The sequence below is a fragment of the Lupinus angustifolius genome, chromosome LG16 (genome assembly GCF_001865875.1).
Source record: "Lupinus angustifolius cultivar Tanjil chromosome LG16, LupAngTanjil_v1.0, whole genome shotgun sequence".
In the NCBI taxonomy this organism is placed as follows: domain Eukaryota; kingdom Viridiplantae; phylum Streptophyta; class Magnoliopsida; order Fabales; family Fabaceae; genus Lupinus; species Lupinus angustifolius.
In genome coordinates, this window is record NC_032024.1 from 12,694,772 (window position 1) to 12,704,603 (window position 9,832).

The window sequence follows — 9,832 nt, forward strand, 5'->3', positions numbered from 1 at the left end:
GAAGAAGAACATACATTGATTAGCCATTTGGAATCTCGAAGGTATGAGGGTGTGATGATCTTCCAGATGTTAGAGCACTTGATGGTTTTCCTTATGCTTCTCTAGAGGGGAATGAGAATGCCAAAAATGAGAGGTTGATGCTTGGTGTGATTCTGAATTGTGTTGTGTGTTAACCAAAGGACAATTCCTCTTAACATCCTTTGTTCACCCTAGCCACTCAACAAAACTCATTTCTCTACAAATGAGGACCATAACCCATAAAAGTAACCGAAGCGGTTACTGCTTAAGTTGCAATAATTCTGATTCAGTCCCTTCATCAAATCAGGAATTGCCTGGAGGTATCTACACTTATAATATTTGATGTCACACATGCATTTACCCACCAAATTAATTACTGAAGATCATTTTATATTTTGGCTAATTACATAATGGTCATAACACAATTATAGAATTATATTTGTGACCCATAAATTGTCAAAAATTCTAACACCACGAATTCTGAAAATGATTCCCAAAAAGTGAGGAGATACTTTTGGTAGTACAAAAAAATTGAGATTTATACCTTATGTGGAAATGGGTTAGATTAGGTTTAAAACCTTAAAACAGGGGAAATTAGAAATGGAAATGACTATAGGAAATACTGTATTTTTTTAAACATGATGTACTTAAAGAGTTTATACGCACGTAAAAAATTATATACAATCCAAAAATTATACACTTTCTTTTATATAACTTTTATTTATGATTTAATGGTGATTTGGAATCTAATTTTTTCACCTTTTTCTAATTTTGAATATAAATTTTCCACTTATATACAAACATTACCATGAACTTATTTTTTTTAAGAAAAAAACATTATTCTAAAATGCCTTAAAATGTAAAAATAACTTTACTATCATTTAGGTTATGGCATAACTAGTTCATAAACTAATCGAAAGTTTATAAGTTTGAAAGCTAAGAGCTTATAAGTTAATTGATAGACGTAAAAGAAAATAAAAAATTGACTCGTAAGTTATAGTCACCTTATCAAATATAAATTAACTATCCTTATTCATCTAACACAATTAAGTTTTATTTTTATCACGTAAGTCATTTTTTATGGAAACTTCCATTTTCTTTGAATGAGTCTAAACTTTGACAATTCTATCTACTAGTAATTCATAAGTCTAGATTAAAGTGTAATAAATCACCAATTTGAGATAGATTTAGTGGTATAAGGAGAAGGAAACATGCAATCCAAAAGCTTTTAATTCCTTACGAATAGATATATCATTGATTATACTATTAAAGTGCAATAAACCCAAATACATAAATTTTGTGTGACGTAAAATTCATAGATAGTTTAATAAAATCTAAACTCATTAAATCATGGATATTGACTAGGATGGTTAACATAAACTAGTATTCATATGGATACCTTCATTTTACTAAAATATTAACAAAGTGTCAACATTACCTAAAGAATATAAAAAAATTGTTAATGAAAAATTATGTTTAACATTTTTCAATATGTTAAAATATCGTACAAAATTTAAACTTTATCTCCATTAATTAAAGACTTAGGAAAATTGTTAACATTCCAAAAAATAAATTGAAGAGTTTTAATCTAAAATATTTTGATTTCACTTTTGTAAAATATACTTTTATCATTTTATTTTAATTCTAGGATTTAATTTGACACTTTAATAAGAAAATATTCATTTAATTATCTATGTTTTTAGTGACTATGAGTTTTGTTCTTTTGTTCTAATATTATTAAGCTTTCATCAAAAATATCAAATAATCATTACAGATCCTATTAAGTTAGAATAATCTTAATATTTCATTAGAATTTAAAGAAATTTTGTAATTAGCACTATGTATTATGAAAATTATGAAGAAAGAGAAAAGTAGGAGATAAATTGAATAAAGTTGTGTTTTCAATTTGAAGAATATTTGTTCTTCAAAACCTTATTTCAATAAAAATCCAATACTATTGGAGCACCAAAATTGATAAGTATTAAAAAATAAATACCAAAAAATAAATACCCAAATTAAAAAAATCCAAATTAATAAATTACCTAAGAATAAGTAAACTACTACTAACTAATAAGGTCTTAGGCTATTGATGAAAAGTCTTAGTGGGTCAAATGTCATAAATTTTTTTGACCGCGATACATTCACACAAAAAGAGATTAATACCTTGGTCACAAAAAAAAAATATTACTACTAAAATATTATTTAAGTATAATGTCTATGCACGGTGAATCTAAATATTTATTATACACAGTCAATTTACTATCTACTATTTTTTTGTATTATTTTTTTGTTTTGTTAAAAAGTTCATAATAATTAAATATGAAATGTGGATGATGCAATAATAATGTACCAAACTCTTATATAGTAGGTGCATATAGTTTTTCTTTTATAATTTTACCCATTTACTTTTGAATTTGGATCCTCTCCATTACCGGAGAGTCCATTACCATGTTAAGATCATGACACGTGGCAAAAATAAAAATGCAACAGTCCTAATTTTAACTCATTTTTTAATAAAATAAATTATATTTATTGTTTCCCCTTAAAATCCATTCCTGGAGAGGAGTTGGAGTCTTAACTTTTAACCACAAATAATAAATAAAAAGAGTAGAACTTATTTATCCGCATGTGGTGAGTGAGTGGCAGTGTAACACAGCGGGGAGACTTGGTCCTAAATTGGTTTCTTCTACGTCCACCTTCCACTTTCATCCTTCCATTCCTCTCAACTCAACTCAATTCTGCAACAATCTTCCAACCATTTATGTCAATAACTGAAAATGTAATTCTTATTTCTAATTTTCTCATTCTTTACAAAATGTGTACTGTTACTTCCTCCCCTTTCAAAACTCTCTCATCCTCTCTCTCCTATACACCTTTTTTTGAAGTTAAGCCACACTCTATCCCCATTCTTCTACTTCCTCCGACCTTGCATTCTCTGTCACACTCACCTTCTCTCTACCCCACCTAGTGTGGAAAAAGATTGGTTGAGATGTTGCTTAAGTATTGTTGTGTTTCTTATAATGTGTATGTAGGTTTTAATATTCAACTGGGAAGTCCATTACACGATTTGCATGTAATATTGAATCCTTTCAAAGCTTAACATGTTCTGAACAAGACTGCAGAGTTTGATGCATCTAATGGAGCAATTTGATGTCAGACACTAGCCCAGAGGCGGTACCATCTGGTAAACATTGGTTGTCATCAACATTTGCATGACTAGGTTTCTCTTTAATGTAATGGTCATTGTAATTAACTAAGCATAGTACTTTTCTATCTGTTTATTTTTATGAACTTGCATTTTTGTTGGTATGATATTACAAGCTTAAGATATGTACTAGTGCTTTGATAGACCATGGTTTAATGTTTTGTCCTCGAACATACATTGTTGGGGTATCTGTTGTATCCATGATATTGGTCACATGTGCTGATTTCTTGAATTGTAATCATTTTACTTAAATCTTCTTGTCATATCACATGTTGTAGAAAAGCTTCAACGTGTTACAATCCCAACTTCCATATATTCTAGCAAGAAGAAGCATTGTCACTCTTAAAGACTCTGAAGGTTGGTTTCTAGAAGTATACTTTTTATGAGTTAAAGAGACTAGTAGTATCGACCTAAATAGTCTATATAACTAAAAGATTACTTCAACCTTAATTGTATCATTATTAATGTGTAAATTGGAAGCATTTGACTGGTTGGTTCAGTTATGTCTGAAAACCATCTTAGCTAGAAATATATTTTCAAATGTTCAATTTATTTTTCTAGGAAGGTGATACTTATCTTGATACTTTATTTCTTCACTGGAAAGGTCAGTTAAAAATATATGCATTTGAACTTGTAGTCAGGAAATGGTTTAGCCCTGAAACACTTTGTTTATCGTGGCTCCATTTAACAAATATTTCTGTCTTCCAGGAATTTTAGGCACATGATTGCTCCAATATTATCATATTCGGGGTCTATAGTAACTGCATTTGATGATATCAGTGCGAAAGACCTCGATTTTAGATTCATTCAAGGTAAACAATTGTGAAACTTCACTCCGAACAAAAAATGTGTTTTTATAGGCAGCTATTTGAATTTTTTCTTTTAAATTTGAGGTTAAAGCCTTAGCAGAAGATGGTGTTGTCCATAGCAAATTATCTTGGAAGAGTTTCAATTCCACTGAACCTAACTGTCAAGAGAACATAAAGTTTTTTCCTGATAGATAAATTCGTATTCATCCCACTTCTACACTTCACAATCAAATTTCATTTTACTGAGTCAAAAATATGTGCATTGAAGATTCATCTCACGATAAGATCTAGTGGACTGGGGGGCTCAATTAGAGTATGATTTTTTCTCTGGGGTAATTGACCATGTAAGCCATTTTCAAAATAGTAATATTTGTATTATTTTTTCATCTCACGACAAAATGAGTGCCTCTCAATGCTAAGGTCAATTGTCCCTAAGATAAGTAATATCGAGTATTTGAATAGGCTAGTTCTAATATTTCATGAATATTTCAATTCATTTACACTTGTACTATTGGACTCTGTCATGGACATAATATATGTTAGGCTGCACCACAATGAATCTTGATGCCCGAGAATTAAATTGTTGCTATGGTGCCTTAGTATTGGCTGCTATTTTTCTTGCTTGTTTGCCTTTTTAGCGCATTTTTTGTTTTCACTTAAATACTTTATACAACTGAAAACTTCAGGAAGTTTCCTGATGGCTTCCCCAACATTTTCATTACCAATGCTCAATGCATTCGTGGGCAGCATGTAGCTTTTCTGGCCCCATTCATCTCCCCACCTGTTATTTTTGAACAGATCCCTATCATTTATGCATTGCCAAAACTGTTTATTTTGCCTCATTTACCCTCCTTCCATTTTTTCCCACCAACACTTCAGAGCATATAGAGGATGAAGGAGATGTTGCCACAACATTTACTCTGGCCAGGCTTTTGTTGAACATACCTATTTCAGGGGGATGACCTACTTGTTTGGTGTCATTTGACATCCATGTCTTGCAGGTTCATGTCTCATATTGGTAGAATTGCTTTTACTGTTAATGTTGGTTGGTCCATATCATGTTATCCTTGTCTTTCTTTCTCACTATGAAATTACTTGCCATGATCATTTGATTATTTGTTGCAATCTAGGAGAGGTTCTACTTTGGTGAAAACATTTTACTATGATTTGAGAGTGACATACCATTGCTTAAAAGAAGGCTCCATGATCTCCCTGACTCTGATAATGTAAGTCTTTCATGCATATTTATTTCTATTTATTTTGGTTCTATTTCATTTTATGTTTTTATACCCTGCCCTGTCTTTCCTCGTGCGTATGATGGAAATTATTGTTGTGAGCTTAAGTAATAAACTTAATAACTATGTGATTTTAAAGCTTGTTTATTATATTTTACCAATTACTCTACGACTCTACTCTCTAAATTAATTCTCTGTAGTTTCAGTGGAAACTGAAAGAGGCTTATATTTAGATCTTGACTAAAAAAGTAATGAGTAATTACTAATTACATTATTATTAGATAAATTAGAAAAGAAATATGAAATAATGTTCATTTTCAACACCATATTATCCCCTCCTTTCTTTTTTCATTAATTTTGTTCTCTAGTAGCACATACTGAGTTATCATTACAAAGCTACAAGATTTTTATTATGTATATCAATAGGACGCCCATTTTTGTACAATCATATAACTTAGAGATGAAATGAGCACATAAACTTCTAAGGGAAATGATTTTTCTCACGGGATTGCATACATAATGTCACGTTAGAGAACATTTGTTACATACGTTAGGGATTTAGATGAAAAGTTAGCGGAATAAACATATTTTCATAATAGATGGAAATTACAAATGAAAATTTTGGGACTAAATTGCAAATATTTTAAAAAAAAAGGTAACATTTTAGCCTATCATCAAATATAGGTGAAATATGTTTCTGTATCTTATAAGAAACAAACAGATGATGACAAATGCAAGAGATTCACTTAGAAACCAGCTCATTGCATCATTCCAAGTTATATCCTTTTCTGCATAGAGAAGTTTCATGATCACAACATAACTATGGCTCATTCTCTAGCTCAGCTTCCTTTTGATCTCCTTCTCCTCCTCCTTATGCTAGCAACTTCATTCGTTAATGTGTTCTCCTTTGAAGTTGCAATCAAATAATCAACCTACATGGAACCTTTCAAGTGTTCTGCAAAGATCATTCATGCAATGCCTCACTCTATAACATAAGCTATGGTCTCAATATAGATGAAATGGTCTCTTTTTACTCTGTTAGTCCCTCTCAAATCAAACCTATAATGCATAGAACCAAATAAGGTTACCTCATAACAATACCTTGTTCTTGCTAAAAAAACCATAGACCTTAGTGGATATTACTATGATAAAACCTACAAGATGAATCCAAATGAAAAAAAAATTGAACATAAAACCATGATTTATAGTGACCAAGCCTGGCCTAATAAGAGTGTATTGGTTTCAAATGAGCATTTAATGATACATATTCCATGTTGTAACCTATATAGTCCAGTGGAGTGATACACCAACGTCTATTACATAAACTAAAAATATTTCGAGCTTGCATTAATTTGGCAACTTTTGGACTCTACCAATAGCAGTGGTATTCTTCAAATTGAAAATTAGTTCCATTAATAGAGCTTTTATATTTAGGTTAGAAATTTTTTTTTTGATTCACATGAGTCTAACATAAGATCTTACTTAAGGGAAACCATGATGCTTGCCCCTAGAACAAGAAACCGAACAATTGCATTTATGCTAGCAGGAACTCTAATTTCTCTTGTTGTTTTCCCTTGTTTGCAGGAAAGAAACACATTTGGGTTATAATCATTGCGATCTTAGCATGTGTAGCATCACTTTCAGTTATTACAATGATCATTCTCATTTTTGGGAGGAAAAAACCCTATGGAAATAGCAAAGACTGTCCAAACATTGTCTCCAAGAGATCAATTGCCAACATAACTATTTCCTTAAAGAACAAATTTAATAAAATGTCTTTGGAAGGTAACTTGAGAATAAGTATTTGAAAAAATCCTGTAATAAAAATACAAAATCTTCTGTAATATGCTAATAGCTCCTTAAGGGAGAAAGATTGAAGAGATCAAAGATTCATGAATGGTCCTCAGCAAAGCAAGCATATCTTTGTCATGTCCAAACTAAAAATTGGAGAATAATAGCTATTTTAGCATTTAGGAGGTTGGTTTAAAGAAGATGAAGTCTACTAAATCTAAAGAATTCTTTACCGAACTCAAGGCCTTATGTAATAATCATCATATTAACATTGTAAGTAATTTCTATGATGAAGTGATCTTTGAAATAATTATAAGGTTTGCGTTTGAATATATTATAGATGTAATTACTGTTTCAAGTAGAGTTGTTGGGATATACCAGTGAAGATGACCACCTTTATTTGGTTTATGAGTTGTTGGGATGTATTTGTTTTCTCAGTGAACATCTTTATGATCCATTGCTGAAAGGTAAATTGGTTCCAAGATCTATTTCCTACCAAAAAGTATACCAAATAATGACACATGTTTTAAAAAGCCTTAGACCAAGAAAAGTTGAATAAGGTGAATGATTTATTAGTAACACCACAAAGGCCACAACCACACAACTCACAAGGCCATACTTGAAAGCATATAACATGGATTATTAATCTTGATCTTCATTTTTTTTTTTAATGGTGATATATAGTTTATTTTTAGTTATAGTTATATAGAGGAATGAAAACTAGATTAAAATCATGAAGCTTATTAGATAAAATTAACATTAGATTAATGTTTATCCGACTATTGTTTGTCTTAATGTTCAATCTGACATACTACTAATACAGTATTGTGAATACTCATTTTTGTCCGGCCTAGAAAAAACTCAAAATGTTTTTAAAGAAGAAGAGTTGAATTCTAAAAAATAAACAAATCATTTTTGAAAAAATAGGTTCTAGAAAAAACCAAATAATAAAATGACTTTATTTTATTTATTTTAATTTTTCGAAATTATAATATTAAATGAATAAAAAATAATTAAAACTATTTTTATTGATTTTTATAATTTATTTCGAATTTATTAAAATAAATAGATAAAAATTCCAACTATATGCCTTTAGGAAACTTCCATTTGAAAACTAAAAAAATATATATTAAAATGTATGGTCAAATTTGTGTTAGTTGGTATCCTAAAATCAAGTAATTTGATTTATCAAAGTTGAGGGATTAGCTAACTTAATTTTAGGAATGTGATCGAATGGTTTAGGTTAGTAAAAAACTACTGGAAAATGTTTAGAAACACTAAAAAAGACACCAAAAAGCATATGGAAAAGTGAGACACGTGAGGAGAGAAAATGGTGTTGAGCCAAAAGATTCAGTGTGGGCGGGCTCATCGTTGTTCTCGCGCACTCGTTTCCTAGCTGAATACAAACCGCTGGTTTTTCCTATTGCTTCCAGTCTCCCGTTAACACACAGATTGACTAATCATATTGCGAAACGCGACATAGTTTCAGTGAGCCGTGCCGCACTGAAACGCTACACCCACGAGACAGGTGATCACACGCAAGCGAGAACACGGTTGAACCCGAGCAACCTCTCCTTCATCCAACCAAGCTGCACCATGTGTTCAAGTACATGAAACCTTCACGCCCATCCAATCACCCTCTTACACGTGTCCAACGAATTCCACACAGTCCCACACGTTAAATTTTCTTTTCTCCAACATTCTAAATCCATATTTCAATTTGCATCAGGTATTCTTTGATTTATCAATTTGGCACCACAATGTTACTCAATAAATAAAGGATGAACTATATTAAATCTTATTTTTTATAACATTAAACACGACCCAATCACAGTAATGAAAATTCATGGTATTTGATAGAATAAATAACAAATAATAAGGTAGTAAGAAACCCTTGTAGTAAGTAATCAATAAAAAAATATTTTTTATAATCTTTTAGCAAATAAATTTTTTGTGTGAATAATTATCAACTGTTATTAGTAAAAATCAAAATCTCTTAACAAAAATAAAAATAACTATTAATAAAATTATTTGATTTGATAAAGTATTTCTCTACATGATAAATTTTGTTATGGTAATGTAATTTTGTGGGTTAATCAAAGATGAATGAGGGTCACATAAATGCTTCTCGTCCTCAACTCATCTTCGAAAGATCGCGCTACGCCACTTCTTTTCACTCAATTAAATTGACAATTAATTAAAACATTTTTTTCATAAATAAATATCCAAAATAAATACTTTGACAATAAATAAAATTTGCTAATCTCATAAAGGATGGAGGGAAGGTTGTATCTATGGGTTTCTTTCTTCTCAACTCATCCTTCGGACGGTCGCGCTACGTCGCTTCTTTCCTTAATTAAAATACTCAACCAACAAACGTTTTTCTATCAAATAACTACGTAACCTTGATTCCTATCTAAACTAAAGATAGGTAGGACCAAGGTTCATCTTGTCAGACACTGTAACGCCCCAAAAATTACTCCATAAATATAATGCCCAAAAATGGGTAATTTTTTTTAATAATGTAACATAAACTTATCATCTTTATATTCGTTTCTTTTTCGGGACATCACTTTAAGTAACATACATTGCAGAAAATCAAAAACTGTTACCTAATGGTAACAAAAAATAACACAATATAACTTTGAATAATACTTCATTTAATAACGGAAAATATCTAAACGAAATACAAGGCGGAAGAAATATTCGCCCAAACTAAAATTACACAAAAGGCTTGTGTAGGTGTACCGATCTCCCTCAATCCTCCATGCCCC

The 9,832-nt window shown here is 30.7% G+C and overlaps 1 long non-coding RNA gene across 1 annotated transcript; it reads left to right on the forward strand.

Annotated features, from left to right (window-relative positions):
• LOC109329158 lies at positions 2,679-7,303 on the forward strand. Its single transcript, XR_002105524.1, has 6 exons — positions 2,679-2,797; positions 3,051-3,580; positions 3,932-4,035; positions 4,124-5,033; positions 5,163-5,258; positions 6,852-7,303. It is a non-coding gene; the product is annotated as an uncharacterized LOC109329158 (long non-coding RNA).